The 15950-nt window shown below is 48.4% G+C and overlaps 1 pseudogene; it reads left to right on the top strand.

Moving 5' to 3' along the window:
• The first annotated feature begins 4625 nt into the window (after positions 1-4625).
• LOC141726157 (uncharacterized) overlaps positions 4626-15950 on the top strand; it is a 48531-nt pseudogene continuing 37206 nt past the window's right edge.

Raw genomic sequence — 15950 nt, 5'->3', positions numbered from 1 at the left:
ATGCAGTGAAATTCTTATCTCCCACCTCGTCCTGGGAACCTCACAACACCACAGACTCCCTGTTGGGAAGGATGAAAGTTTGACAAGAAAGTCTCACAGATATGTGTGCTTGGCAGAAAGATCTCTGAATGTAGAACCTGAGAATGGAATAGAGATGGAAGCAAGTTTTGATAGAGAAGAAAAGAATTGCTGAGCCAGTCTCACTGGATAACCAAGGCAGCAAAGGGTGTGTTAGTTAGAAGGGGTTTTTATGGCTTAGAGCAAAGGATAAACCGACCTCAAACAAGAAGATGTTTTTACCGAGCAGAAGGATACCACAGGCAAACAAGACATGTGGCAAGTAGAAAAAAGGTCTCAGAATTTTCCATTGCAAGGAAACTGAAAAACAACTTCTAGCTTTAACTGTAATGTACTAACTTTTAGTGATTGGAGAATAGTACCATGAATATGGTAATTATAATAGTCATGATATAGGTATCATTATGATATGATATATTATATGATATGGTATGATATGATATATGATATATGATATATGATATATGATATATGATATATGATATATGATATATGATATATGATATGATATATTATTGATATAGTAGTTAAATTATCATATGATACGACATAGTAGTTAGGCTATAGGTAAAAGTTAAGGTATAGATTGGTTATGCAGTATTAAATTATTCGTATACTGCAAATAAAGGAATACAGGCTCCCTGGGAGAGTCCTGTAATTTCACCTGCACCATAAAATCTGAAATTTCAATACTCACACCATATCACAGGATAAAATAATGACACTTGGCTTCATAGCGCTCTTTCAGTCTGTTATGTATTTCATCATTTAAGGATTATCCAATTAAGCTCTCCAGTTAGTGAAAGAAATCTTTATGCTCAGCAAAGAAAAGTATATAATGCATTGTAACCAAAATTAAAGGGTGTCCAGTCTTGTGTGCAGCTGGAGCTGACAGCTGTAGGCACAGGCTCTGTCACCCACAACCCTGGACTGCTGTAACCTCTGGGATGGAATAAACTGCAGTTTGTATACAGTAAACTGCATTTTGGAGAGCCGCCTGGAGTCCCACATCTCTCATTTAGGCTCTTACAACCTTCCCCTTTGTCAAGTCTTCAGCCGTTGTACAGCTCATTAGAGAGGGTTGAGGGCTGGAGATGAAGGCTGCAGTGCCCACTCTGAAGAGGTGATAACAGCACTGTGAAGCTGGCACTGATCCAGGGTATGCTAAGGAGACCATGCCCAGTGGAAAAACAGCTCCTCAACATGGGATAGACAACTCTGCCCATCCCCTTCAGCCCCAGCCCTTTGTCTCAGTGGCCACCTGGGCCCTACCTCACTGTCTGTGATGTGAGACTTGCCCACTGGATCCTGTTACAGCTGCTTTGCACCAACTTCCACCTCCTTTCACCCTAGACCTGGCTGTGAACAGGCATGGAAGGGTTGCTGCTAATTATTTAAAAATAAATTATTTCAATTTTAAAAAAATATATTAAAAGTAATAGCAACAAGAATAGCTCCCTGCCTGAAAAATACATATTACATGATTGGCTCTTCACATATATTAGAAGGAATAATATACATGTTATATTGTATTAATTAGTAGTACTGTATTTTTTAAGTAGTGTGATAAATATAGTTTTAGGCTACAACATAATATTAAAATAGAAACCATGCCATGTAAGATACTTTTAACTGGCTCAAAGAATGGATAAGATAATAAAGAAATTCTTTGCACAGAAATATCAGCAACAAGACACCCAAAATCCCAGAGAGAAGAATTATTGCCTCCTTATCAGGAAGAACCAGGCTTTTCAGACTCCATGGAGCCAAACCATGATTTACAAGATGAAGGTGGAGAAGTTGACAATAAACAGAAAAATCCTTAGTTTGAAAGGAATGTTTGCATCATGTATGAGATATTTCAATATGCAACAGGCTGTTGCTTTTAAGAGTTAATGCTTTGTTAGCAAGCCGTGCTTTCAACAGGAAAGCATCCAAACATCAGTAATTCTTTGCTTTTTATTGTCTTTATTGTCTTAACTCTGATTGTCCAAATTCTTATTGCTCTAATTTTTATTACTATTTTATAACCATTTTATTATTATTAAACTTTTAAAATTTTAACACAAGTGATTGGGGATTCTCACACCAGGAGCCCCTCAGAGGCCACGGGTCCCAGCCCCACTGAGTCTGACAGCTTCCCTCCCAAAATGCTGCATTCAGTTCTGACCCAGCACTAAGAAATCCAAGAACAAAACAGAAATCTGATTACAGAATCTTACAAAATCCCATACAAGAACATTCTGTTATAAAATCACAAGTATTAACAGAAGCTGAGAAAGTCAACAACATTAGAAAATGATGCTGTAGATGAATAATGAGATGGATGGTTGTCTCTCACAATTAAAGAGTGAATATTAAATATACGTTAAGAGAAGTTTTGTAGATTTATAGTTATGTGTGTGTGAAAAACGCCAATCACTTGTTTTTAAAAATTTTAAAGTTTAATAGTAATAAGATGGTTATAAAAATAGTAACACAATTAGAGTAATAACAATTTGGACAAATTGAATTAAGACAATATGAGACAATAAAAACAAAGAATTACAGACGTCTGGGTACCTTTTCTGGGCATGATGAGCCCAAAAAAGGACCCCTGCTAACAAAGGATTAACCATTAGGAACAGTAGCCCGTTGCATATTCATACACTTCATACATGATGCATAAATTCCGTTCAAACACAGGATTCTGTCTGGTCAGTGTCAGCTTCTTCCTTCTAATCCTAACAGTGCCTTCAAGGCAGGAAGAGGTTAATTTCTTCTGATAAGAAGGCAATAAATTCCCTTTCTCTGAAAGATTTAGGTGTCCTGTGGCTGCTATCTCGCTGCAAGCCCTTTCTGTTAAACAAAGCATCTTACATGGCATAGTTTCTGTTTTTCAATTTTTATAGCTTAAAACTATATTTAACACAGTACTTAAGAGAATTAATACAGCATTTCTTTCTAACACAACACATATAATATTCATTTTAATATTTGCAAAAAGCCAATCATAAAATACATGCATTTTTCACAGGGGGGTTTCAGGTAGCCCAGGGGTGAATTTTGGAGGGAAATGGGGGGGTCTGAGAGTCCTGGGGAGTTCTGGGGGTCTTGGGGAGGGTTTGGGGGTCCAGGGTGATTCTAGGCCAACCCTGGGGGGCTCTGGGGGGTTTGGGGTTCCTGGAGAGGTCTCGGGGCAGAATTGGGGGTCCCGGGGGGTCCCAGGCCCACACTGAACCGAGGTCTGGGGGTTTCGGGGGGAGGGGCCACAGCAGGGGTTCCTCCCCCCCCCTCCCTGGTTTTTGGGGGGTCTCCCATGGTGCCCCCTCCCCAAAAAGCTCTGAGGGCCCCCTGAAGTGGCTCCTGTTCCACCGGCCGGTGCCCCCTGATCCAGGACAGCCTCACTGAGTCTGGTGGGTTCTGGGGGGATTTGTGGGGATTTTGGGGTTTTGCGGGGCTGTTTGGGAATTTCAGGGTGGCTTTTTTGGGCTTTGGGGGATTTTGTTGGGAGTTTGGGGGGAATTATTGGGGTTTTTTGGGAGAATTATTTGGTTTAGAGATGCTTATGTGATTTTGGGGGGTTTTGTTGATTTGGGGGGTTTTGGATTTGGGGTGTTTTTTTGGGGTTGTGGGGGTTTTTTGGGGGGATTTTGGGAGTTTTTAAAAATTTTGGTGAGTTCCACTGGGATTTTTGGTGTATCTCTGGGGTTTTTGAGGGTTTTCTTGTATTAGTCCAGTCCCTCCCAGTATGATCCAAAGATGGCCCCACTGTGCTCCCAGTCCCTGCCAGTAAGAACCAGTTGTGCTCCACATGGTTCCAGTTGCTCTCTTTCACCCTCATTTGTTCCAGTCCCTCCCAGTATGTCCCAGTATAGCCCAGTTCTCTCCAGCATGTTCCCAGTCACTCCCAGTTGCTCCCAGTTGGGTTTTTTGGGGGATGTTTGGAGAATGAAGAAGTCCAAGGCTGAGAGGAAAAGGCCCCTTGGGGGAACATCGGGGGTGCCGGTGGCGGCTGCCGGCAGAGGCAGCCTGGAGGAGCAGAGCCCTGTGTGCCCCAAGAGCCCAAAGTGGGGAGCCCAGAGACTGGGGAGCGCTGCCATTGGCAGGAGCCTCAAGAGCCTGGAGAGGGGCAGGGGGGACTCCTTGGAGCCGCTGCAGCCCCGAGCAAAGAATGAGGGGAGAAGGGAGCCCTGGAGCCAAAACAGCCCCGGCATCCCGAAATGGGGAGAGCGAAGAGGGGGGAGCTTTTGGCATTGCTGGGACTGCCAGCAGCCTTGGCAGGGTGGGCACTGAGGAGAAGGGGGACCCCCAATCCAAGCGTGACCCCCTGCAGCTGGGACAGGGGGGAACCCCTGAACACCCGAGGGGAGGGACCAGGGACAGGGAACTCCTGGGAGGCTTTTCCAGGGCTGAATCTTGGTGTTTGGGAGGTTTTCGTGAAGCACAGATGGCCGGTGACTGGTAGAGATGGACTTGGGCAGAGGGACCTTCAAACTCAACATCTCATCCCTTGTTTTCCCCAAACCAGGATTTCCCATTGCCAACCCCTAGGGTCTGTGAGGAAGATGTCCTGGGACACTGAAGCAGGTGAGGAGGAAGTCAGTGCCCCTTTCCCCTCTGAGCTGCTCCATAGCCCAGCCCAGTATGGCCCTGGCTGCAGCACAGCCCTGGGGGGATCTCCTTGCCCTTGCCTGTGGCACAGAGGCAAATCCCATCCTGTCCTTGTCCTTCCTCCCCCAGAGCAGGAGCTGAGCATGGAGAGCAGGGAGGACAAATGCCCGCAGCAGAACCTGGTGGAAGAGGCCGTTTTGAGCGGCTCCGCGGTGCAGGAAGCCAACGGGGAGGAAAAGCCCCGGAGATGCTGCACGAGGAGGGGCTGCAAACGCAGATGGCGGGGATCTGAGGAGGAAAGAGCCAGACTGGGCTGGGAAGGCGGCCAGAGTTCAAGCCAGAGCTCGGAGCTGGTGCTCCATGAGCAGCTTCATGATGGGGAGAAGCCCCACACATGTGTGGAGTGTGGGAAGAGCTTCAGGTGGGACTACAAGCTCATCGAGCACCTGAGGACCCACACTGGGGAACGACCCTATGAGTGTGGGGAATGTGGGAAGAGCTTTAGGGACCATGACACCCTGATCAGGCACCAAAAGATCCACACCAGGGAGAGGCCTTACGAGTGTTCCGAGTGTGGAAATAGATTTCGGTTCAACTCCCATCTCCTCCTGCACAATCTGAGTCACACAGAGGAGAGGGCCTTCTTCTGCCCTGAGTGTGGGAAGGGATTTAAGTACAACTGCCAACTCATCACCCACCGGCGCATCCACACAGGGGAGAGACCCTACAAGTGTGGAGAATGTGGGAAGAGCTTCTCACAGAGCTCTCATTTGACCCGACACCAATACAGCCACCGATAAGGGAAGCCCTGCAAGTGCCCCGAGTGCAGGAAGAACTTCGTGCTCTGCTCCAGCTCCATCCCCCATTGGAGGAGGCACTTGGGGCACAGCCCTGGTGACCACTTTCCCTGTGATCCATGTTGGGAACACACCGGGCTTCTTATTCTTTTGGTTTGGCCTTAATTTTCTTGTCTTTTCCATCTCTTTGCAGTCCAAAAATGAAGAGGGATCAATCTTTCACCTCAAAACCACTCAAATCATACTGAAAACAGCTCAATCTTAACACAAAAGGGCTCAATCCTACCTCAAATTGCTTGTTCCCACCTCAAAATCTCAATCCTATGCCAAACTCACTCCATTCCACAGGTACCAGGGTGAGATGGGGTTGGAAGGAGATGGGAGAAATGGGATCCCAATTTGGGAGCGATAGGATGGGATGAGAGCGTAGGAGCGATTGGACGGGGATTGTGTGGGGCTGGGTGTGTGGGATGTATTTGACAGCAAATAAAACTCTCAGACTTACTGCTTTCTCTCCCGTTCATGTTCAGTCCGTTGCAGTTCTTTTTGCAGAGTGCCGCCTCCCAGAGTGCCCCCTCACAGTTGCCGCCCTTGGCCTGAGCCTGCCCCTTTCCCCTCACGGTTCCCGCCCTTTCCCTGCCCCCTTTCCCCTCACGGTTCCACCCTTTCCCTGCCCCCTTTGCCCTCACGGTTCCGCCCTTTCCCTGCCCCTTTTCCCCTCATGGTTCCCACCCTTTCCCTGCCCCCTTTGCCCTCACCGTTCGACCTTCGGGAACAGGGGAGGAGGAGGAGGAGGAAGAGGCTGAGCGGCAGCAGAAGCACCTGGAGAAGGGGAGAGGGAACCCTGGAGTCGCCGCAGCCCTGGGAGCATCACCCCCCTGGGAGCAGGTGCCCGGGGGTGGGGGAGCTCGGCCCAAACCTACTGGGGGGTGCCTGGGTTTGGGATTTTTTGCAGGGGAAGTTTGGAGCTGGCAGGGCTTCAAAGTCGAGCCACAGATGGCCCTCGGGGGGACATCCAGGGTCCCCAGGAGGTGTTTTTGGAGGGTCCCAAGGCCAGCAGTGGCTGCTCCCAGTATGAGCCCAGTCCCTCCCAGTCATTCCCTATGATGATGCAATTTGATCCCAGCACAGTCCCAGTTCTTCCCAATTTCATCCAGTGTGTTCCCAGTTCTCCCAGTTGTCCCTAGCATAGTCCTAGGCACTCCCAGTATGATCCCAGTCTCTCCCACCAGGTCCCTAGTCCTTCCCACTTGCCCCCAGCGTGTTCCCAGTTCCCCCAGCACATTCCCAGTGGCTCCTGGTCTGGTCCCAGTCACCACCCATATGGGCTCAGACACTCCCAGTATATCCCAGTTGCCCTGAACATTCTCATAGTCATTGCCAGGTACTCCCAGTTACCTTAGGGTGGTTCACTTGCCCCCTGTTTTATCCCAGTTGCTCCCAGTTCCTCTAATTATGTCCCCTGTTGGCTCCCGGCATGGGCCTGGTAGCTCCCAGTAACCCCCAGTCAGGGTCCAATCACACCCACTCTGATCCCAGTATGATTGTAGCCACTTCCAGTATGATCCCAGTCACTTGCAGTCTAATCCCAGTTGCTCTCAGACACTCCCAGTACGATTTCAGTGCCCCCGGTGTTATCCCAGTTGCTCCCTGTCAATGCCAGCATGACCCCAGTAGCCTCCAGTATGATCCCAGTGTCTCCCTGTCTCTCCTAGTTTATCCCAGTTGCTTCCAGCTTGTTCCCAGTCACTCCCACTTCTTCCCAGTTGCTTTCAGCATCATTCCAGTTGCTCCCAGTCAATCCCTCCATGATTCCAGTCCCTCTCAGAGTGATCCCAGTTGCTTCCAGCATGGGCCCAGCTGTTCCCAGTGTGCTTCCATCACTTCCCTATGGTTACAGACACTCCCAGTATGGTCCCAGTTGAACCCAGTTGCCCCTGCTCTAGTCCCAGTCACTCCCCATATGATCCCAATCCCTCCCAGCATGGTCTCACTCACTCCCAGTTACCCCCAGTGTGGTCCCAGTTCTCCTCAGCATGGTCCTGGTTGTTCCCTGTGTGGTTCCAGTCATCTCAGTATGGTTACATAATGAGAGTTTTTGCAGATTGAGGAGTTCTTGCTAGACAGTGGCCATATTCAGTCGAAGCACAATCCAGCCTGCTTGTACTAATGGACAATGGTCACGTACACTAACAATGAATAATGGACATATTCAGAAATGGGGTTGGTATATTCTTGAAAGAGATACAAGAAGAAGAGTCATCAGGACTCAGCAAGTTTGTCAGCAAGCTTGGGAAAGTAAGAAAAAAGTGAGTCATGGGTGGGTGTCCTGGGTTGACTAAATGATGCTTTTATCCCCAATTGTCTCATTCTGTTTATGCTGAATAATAAGTTTCACACCTTTAAGACTTGTTCCAGAGCGTGAAGGGGGGACAGAAGAAGCGGCAGGTTTTTTCAGACACTGCACTCACTCCTCCACATTCCTGCTCTGGACTGTGTTGTCTGTGGATGGACAGACAGTGGGACAGAGGTCTCTTTTGCTTTTAGTTAGTTTAGCTAGCTGAGGCAAAGGAGAAAAAGAGGTTCCCTGGACTGTGGGTTTTTTTCCCTTTTCTTTGGAGCTGTTCAAACCTGCTCTGGACTGAACACCAGAAGAGCACCAGCAGCTACACCTGTGGCCACTGGGCCGGGCCTGGCCTGCGACATTTCCAGCACCAGAGGGACTGATCAGAGACTGAGTGAGCTGAGCTGCAGCCCAGGGAGGGGACTTTCTCAGTTTGTCATCTCTTTTGGAGCGGCAAGGGGTTTTATTGTTTAATATTGTTTAGGTTTTATTGTTTAATAAACAGGTTTTTTCCACCTTTCTCCAAGGAGGTATTTTCTCCAGGACTGGTTGGGGGGAGGGGCTGATTTAATCTGCTTTCCTACTGGAGCCCCTTTGGGATTCTCTTCCAAATTTGCTCTGAACCAGGACAAATACATCTATTGGTGCCCAATGCGTGGCTCAAGAAGGTGGAAAAAAGCTCTATTGATTGTATGTTGGTTGTGCTCACTCTCTAGTGAGTTAAAGCAGTCAGTAGCCGTGTTGCTTGAATTCCTAATGTCTCTTGGGTTGTTGCCTTCAAGTCGTGGCGACCTGGTTCTTAGTCCGGCACGGTGGCCCTAACCCCAGGGTCACTCGGTCCATATGCTCCTGACACCAATGTGGTGGACAGCAAATGGCGTTTATTGAGGGGTCTCAGGGGTTTATAATGGCTTGGGCAGTCAGTGTCATTTCCTTCTGCTCACGTCCGGCTGGGTGCGGCCGGGCACGGAGCAATGGTCTGACTGCAGGGTGGGGGGTGTCCTATCTAACCGTACAGCCCGAATTCTTCCGCACGCTTGTCCCTGACTCTCCACATTGGGGTGGAGGCCTTCATGTGGTTCTGGTCCCTAGAGCTTTTTGAGGTTTCAATACCTTTGTGGTCACTAGGATTATTGTCCATAAACCATAATTTTTACAGTAGTGCAGCACGGAATAGCTGTTGTACTGGCCTTGGTGACAATGATTTATAGGGCGTTTACAAAGATACTGGAGTCAGTTTATGATATTTATGGTTTATGGTTTCTTCATCCTACCCTGCATCCCAGTTCCAGTAGTATGTTTTGGGAATTTATTAGTAATTGCACCCAGTTTGTTAGAGGAGGAGCAGGGAATGAGGCTTTCCAGTCTTTCCTTTCCTTCTTCTCCTTTGAATCTGTTAATGCCACTTTTTGAGAATGTTTAGTTTCCCCTGAATGTTAAAGAGACCATCTTTTTGGTATTTAATCAAGTTTCCTCTATATGGTCTGCAGCTTCTCTAGAATCAGGGCTGAGATATCCAGAGGAGTTGGTGAGACCCTTGACCCAGAAGCAGATGCAGGCGTGAAAAATCCTGAGTGGTGTGGAGAATGGGAAAATACAGGCTAAACCCTCAAGGAATTTTCTGATCCTGTAGACTGGGATTTTCCACGGGAACAAATTCAGAACCCAGCTGAGGTGGGGAAATACATAAAAATGAAGTGCCATGATCATTCTAAAGAGAAAAGGCTCATTGCAATAAGCTGGGACCTGGCCTATGCTTATCCCACTCTGTTAGATACTGTCGGGCAGCAGACAGAGGCAGGGGGGGCAGGGAGATAAATCAGCAGCTATCCCAGTCAGGCTACAGCCAACAGCCCAGGCTCGAAGCCAGCAGCTAAACCAGATAGTGAGCCTAAGCCAGCAGCTAAACCAGACAATAAGCCTCAACCAATGGCTGTTGCTACCAGCACTAGAAGTGGGAAATGCACGGACAAGACCGATCGACCAGTGGATGATGATGATGATGATGCAGGAGAAGGAACCTCAATGCCTCCTGACATAAAATCAGGAGTCAAAGCAGCAGGTGCAAGATCAGAAGCCAATACTGACTCCTTTTCTCTGAAGGACCTTTGTGGCCTACAGAAGGATTATACCCGACGACCTGATGAATCCATAATTAGTTGGTTAGTCCGTCTCTGGGATGCTGCAGGCAAGGCTACAATTCTGGATGGCACTGAAGCCAGGCATTTAGGATCCCTGTCACAGGATCCTGTCATCGACCAAGGAATGATGAGGGGAACTACTCCACACAGTCTCTGGGCACAGGTCTTGGAAAATGTAGCACAAAGATACCTGTGTGCAGATGATCTCTATATGCAACAAACCCAATGGAAGACCATAAAGCAAGGGATCCAACACCTGAGTGAAATGGCAGTGGCAGAGATTATCTTCTCAGATGATGTAACAACTAGGAATCCAGACTTGGTACCATGCAGGTCTGGGATGTGGCGACAACTTGTACAACTTATGCCACACGAATATGCTTCTGCTTCAGCCATAATGAAGTGGGATGAGAGGGATGAGACTGTGCTGGATATGGCAAAGAAGCTCCGAGCATGTGCAGATGCTGTGCATGGCCCAACATGCCAGAATCACAGCAGTAGAAACATGTCTGCAGAAATTAGAGGACAAGATAGAGGAGAATCATAAGAAGTTCAGAGAGGAGATTAAAGAAGACCTTCTCCAAATCTCAGCAGTACAGATCAGAGGTTCTGGTAGCCAACACAGATGTTATCCAGATGGCGAGAGAAGGTACACCCCACGAGCTGAGCTGTGGTTCTACCTGAGTGATTGTGGAGAAAACATGAGGAGATGGGATGGAAAAATCTACTGCTGCTCTGGCACAATGGGTGCATGAATTGAAGGAAGCCACCAGAAGGAAAGCAGCTCCAGTTGCTCATAGCCGAACTGCCAGGTGTGATGATGATGATGATGATGATGATGATGACATGTCCGATCCCCTTGAAGGAACATCCAAGACATATGCCCAGGGAAAGAAAGATAAGCAGGCTTAGAGGGGCCCCGCCTCTAGCCAGGTAGAGGCTAGGGAAAACCGTGTTTTCTGGTCTGTGTGGATTCGTTGGCCTGGCACATCAGAACCACAAGAGTATAAAGCTTTGGTTGACACTGGTGCACAATGTACATTAATCCCATCGAGACATGTGGGGACAGAGTCTGTTTCTATTGCTGGTGTGACAGAGGGATCCCAGGATTTCACTTTGGTGGAAGCTGATGTGAGCCTGACTGGGAATGAGTGGAAGAAACATCCTATTGTGACTGGCCCAGAGGCCCTATGTATTTTGGGCATAGACTTCCTCCGAAGTAGGTACTTCAAAGACCCAAAAGGACTTAAGTGGGCATTTGGGATAGCAGCTGTAGTGACAGAGGGCATCCAGCAACTGAACACCTTGCCTGGACTGTCTGAGAATCCATCTGCAGTAGGAGTCCTGACGGGAGAAGAGCAACGAGTGCCAATTGCCACTTCCATAGTGTATCAACAACAGTACAGAACCACTCGAGATGCTGTGATGCCCATCCATAAGATGATCCAAGAGCTGGAGAGCCAAGGAGTGGTCAGCAAGAGTCACTCACCCTTCAACAGTCCCACTTGGCCTTTGCACAAGTCTGACAGAGAATGGAGATTGACTGTGGACTATCGTGGCTTGAATGAAGTGACTCCACCGCTGAGCTCTGCTGTGCTGGACATGCTGGAACTCCAGTACAAGCTGGAGTCCAAGGCAGCAAAGTGGTACTCCACTGCTGACATTGCTAACGTGTTTGTCTCCATTCCTCTGGCAGCAGAATGCAGGCCTCAGTTTGCTTTCACCTGAAGGGGCGTGCAGTGCACCTGGAACCAACTGCCCCAGGGGTGCAAGAACAGCCTCACCATCTGCCATGGACTGATCCAGGCTGCACTTAAAAAGGGTGAGGCTCCAGAACACCTGCAGTACATGGATGACATCATTGTGTGGGGGAACACAGCAATGGAAGTATTTGAGAAAGGAGAGAGGATCATCAGGATTCTGCTAGCAGCTGGCTTTGCCATCAAGAAGAGAAAAGTCAAGGGATCTGCTCAAGAAATCCAGTTCCTGGGAGTGAAGTGCCAAGACAGACGGCATCAGATTCCCACTGAGGTCATCAACAATATGACAGCTACATCCCCACCAACTAGCAATAAGGAAACGCAAGCTTTCCTGGGTGCCATAGGTTTTTGGAGGATGCACATTCCCGAATACAGTCAGATCATAAGCCCTCTCTACCTGGTTACCTGCAAGAAGAATGAGTTTCCACTGGGGCCCTGAACAGCAACAAGCCTTTGCCCAGATCAAGCAGGACATCACTCGTGCAGTAGCCCTTGGCCCAGCCAGGACAGGACCAGAGGTAATGAATATGCTGTACTCTGCAGCAGGGAACCATGGCTTGTCCTGGAGCCTTTGGCAGAAGGTGTCTGGGGAGACTCGAGGCCGACCACTGGGATTTTGGAGTTGAAGATACAGAGGGTCCAAAGCCAACTACACTCCCGCAGAGAAGGAAATCTTGGCTGCCTATGAAGGAGTCCAGGCTGCCTCAGAGGTGATTGGTACGGAAGCACAACTCCTCCTGGCACCCCAACTACCGGTGCTGGGGTGGATGTTCAAAGGCAAGGTTCTTTCCACCCACCACGCCATTGACGCTCAATGGAGTAAATGGATTGCTCTTATCACACAGCACGCCCATATAGGTAAACTGAATCACCCTGGGATTTTGGAGATAATTACAAACTGGCCAGAAGGTGAGAACTTTGGTCTGACTGATGAAGAGGAACAAGAACCAGTGACACGTGCGTAAAAGGCTCCTCCCTATAACCAACTGCCCCCAGAAGAAACATGCTACGCTCTTTTCACTGATGGTTCCTGTCGCATCGTAGGGATGAACCGGAAGTGGAAAGCAGCCATATGGAGCCCCACATGACAGGTTGCACAAGCTACTGAAGGAGAAGGTGGATCAAGTCAACTTGCAGAACTCCAAAACTGTTCAGCTGGCCCTGGACATTGCTGAGAGAAATGGCCAAAGCTCTACCTTTATACTAATTCATGGATGGTAGCCAATGCTCTTTGGGGCTGGCTGGAAAGGTGGAAAAAGGCCAACTGGCCGCATGGGGGAAAACCGATCTGGACTGCTGATGAGTGGAAAGACATTGCTGCTTGGTTAGAGAAGCTACCTGTGAAAGTCCACCATGTGGATGCTCATGTCCCCAAGAGTTGGCTAATGAGGAACACTGAAACAACGAGCAGGTAGATCAGGCAGCAAAAATGGAGGTGTCAAAGATAAGACTTAAATTGACAACATAAGGGGGAGTTGTTCCTAGGTCGATGGGCCCATGATGCCTCAGGCCATCAGGCCAGAGATGCCACCTAAAAGTGGTCACAAGACCGAGGGGTGGATTTAACCATGGACAGTATTTCTCAGGTCATCCATGACTGTGAGATGTGTGCGGCCATCAAGCAGGGCAAGTGAATAAAGCCCCTGTGGTATGGTGGGCGGTGGTCCAAGTATAAGTATGGGGAAACCTGGCAGATTGACTACATCACACTGCCCCAGACACGCCAGGGCAAGCGCTATGTGCTGACCATGGTGAAAGCCACCACTGGATGGGTGGAGACCTACCCTGTGCCTCACGCCACTGCCCGGAACACCATCCTGGGCCTGGAAAAGCAAATCCTGTGGAGATATGGCACCCCTGAGGGAACTGAGTCAGACAATGAGACCCATTTCAAGAATGGCCTTATCAACACCTGGGCCAGGGAACATGGTATTAAATGGATATATCATATTCCTTATCATGCACCAGCTGCCGGGAAAGTTGAATGATGCAATGGACTACTTAAAACAACCCTGAAGGCACTCGGCGGGGGGGACTTTTAGAAATTGGGAAATGAACCTAGCAAAAGCCACCTGATTGGTCAACACCAGAGGGTCCATAAATAGAGCTGGTCCTGCCCAGTCTGAACCCCTGCACACAGTGGGTGGAGATAAAGTCCCTGTTGTACACATGAAAGGTATTTTAGGAAAAACTGTTTGGATTACTCCCACTTCAGGCAAAGACAAACCCATGCATGGAATTGTTTTTGCTCAAGGACCTATTTACACTTGGTGGGTAATGCAGAAAGATGGAGAAAGCCTTTGTGTACCACAGGGAAACCTAGTCTTAAGTGAGAACTGTGTGTAAGGTTTCATTGTGATGCAGATGGAAATACAATAAGGGGTGGATAATGTTCCAGATTGCAAGGCAAGATGTATTTTATTACCATCTGTATGGCAGCTGTCTTTTGTCAAGTGGGCAGTTTGCCTTATCTCTCTTTCTGAGCGCTCACTCCCACTCCTCCCTCTAGAGGAGATATCTGCTGATAACAGGCTATTGAATGTCACTGAATGACTGATAAGAACTATAACATCCCATTGTGAGATGCTCTGCCCAGAGGGAGGAGCCAAGCATTGCTACCCACATATAATCCAGAGGTTTTTGAGACACCAGCACGGCTTTCTCCATGGGATTTCCCACAGGAACAGCAGCAGCTGTCTCTTCTTCTACTGGATCTTCAGAGGAAGAATACATCCTTCTTTACAGATCCCCCTTGCTCCAACAGAACCACACCTGACACTTCAGGAGGGCTGCAGCCACATTTCCAATTGGATTGCCACCAACACCCCACAGGGTGTCAGGTTGGGTTCTGACTCTGTCAGTGTTGTTCTAGTGTAATGCATTGTTTATTTTGTCCTTTATTTTTCCTTACCTTTTAAAGAACTGTTATTTCCTGCTCCCATATTTTTGCCTGAGAGCCCCTTAATTTAAAATGTATAGCAATTCAGAGGGGTGGGGAGGGTTTACATTCTCCATTTCAGGGGAGGCTCCTGCCTTCCTTAGCAGACTCCTGTCTTTCCAAACCAAGACAAAAACCTTTGACTATACAGGATCTTTTGGATCCATTGTCCCCCAAACAGGTCAACAGGTGACCCTGTTGTAATGCCAAGTAACAAGGAGAAGCACAAATGACACAAAGAAAACATGGCCAAAGAGGAAGAGGAGAGGCCCAACGAGGAAAGGATGCGGTGAGACACTGGCACATCAAGTGAGGTGCACTCCCATAATCTCTAGGCTAGCAGGTCCTGGTCTCACATTCTTCTCTGGGTTCATTTAAATTTTATTTATTTATTTACTTTTTTCATCTTAAAATATATATACAATTAAAAATATGTCATCAAATTTTAAAGATACAATCAAAACACATTAATTCAAAACTACATCTAAAGATCAGAACATATGTACAGCTGTAATTATGAAGCCTAACGCATCAATCCTTCGAACACTCTTCATACAGGCGGCAGCTTCTTCCTGAGCTTGGAGGACAGAGAGCTCTTCTGGATGGGAGGCAAGGACTTTGTGGGTGAGGGAACATCGAAAGTGTCCAGAGAAAACTTCTCGGTAAGACTGTAACCAGTCAGATCTGCAAAGTGGAGACACAAAGTGAAACAGAGGCCACCATGCAAACCTAAAGCATCTGAAGCTCCATATTTAATGGGACACATTTCCTGGAAATGTCTATACAGCTGCACAGGGAAACATGCTCCTGCTGCCAGACACTTGAGGCAGGCCAGGGCAAAACCCTGAGCCACTTGCCCAGAGCTAGCACAGGCACAGCCTGGCCTCTGGGCTGCCCTGGGACAGCAGGGAGCCCAGAGCCCTGTGCTCTCCAGGAATGGCTCAGCTGCACATGCACCCTCCTGCTCCTCTCCCTGCCCCACAGCTCAGCAGCCCTACAGCTCCAGGGGCACTGGCAGCAGCACAGCTCCTTGCAGGGGCACGTGCAGGGCACAGCTGTTCCCTGGCAATGTGCACAGCCTCTCTGGGCTGCCACAAGACCCTTCCTCCCAGCAGAGATTGGCCCAGCTCCCCCCTCACCTCTGTGTGAGGCTGAGCCATGATTGCCTTCACCTTGTCCTCAATCTGGAGTTGCTTCAGGCCCCCCATGCCATGACTAGGAAGGGCAATGGAGAGAGTGGGAGCAGATGCACACCCTTCCTTAGGATTTAGTCATTTTTGGAACAGCTCAAAAGGCAAA

Source organism: Zonotrichia albicollis, chromosome 33 (genome assembly GCF_047830755.1).
Source record: "Zonotrichia albicollis isolate bZonAlb1 chromosome 33, bZonAlb1.hap1, whole genome shotgun sequence".
Lineage (NCBI taxonomy): Eukaryota > Metazoa > Chordata > Aves > Passeriformes > Passerellidae > Zonotrichia > Zonotrichia albicollis.
Note: the sequence above shows the minus strand (reverse complement) of the source record. Positions and strands in the feature narration are given on the sequence as shown.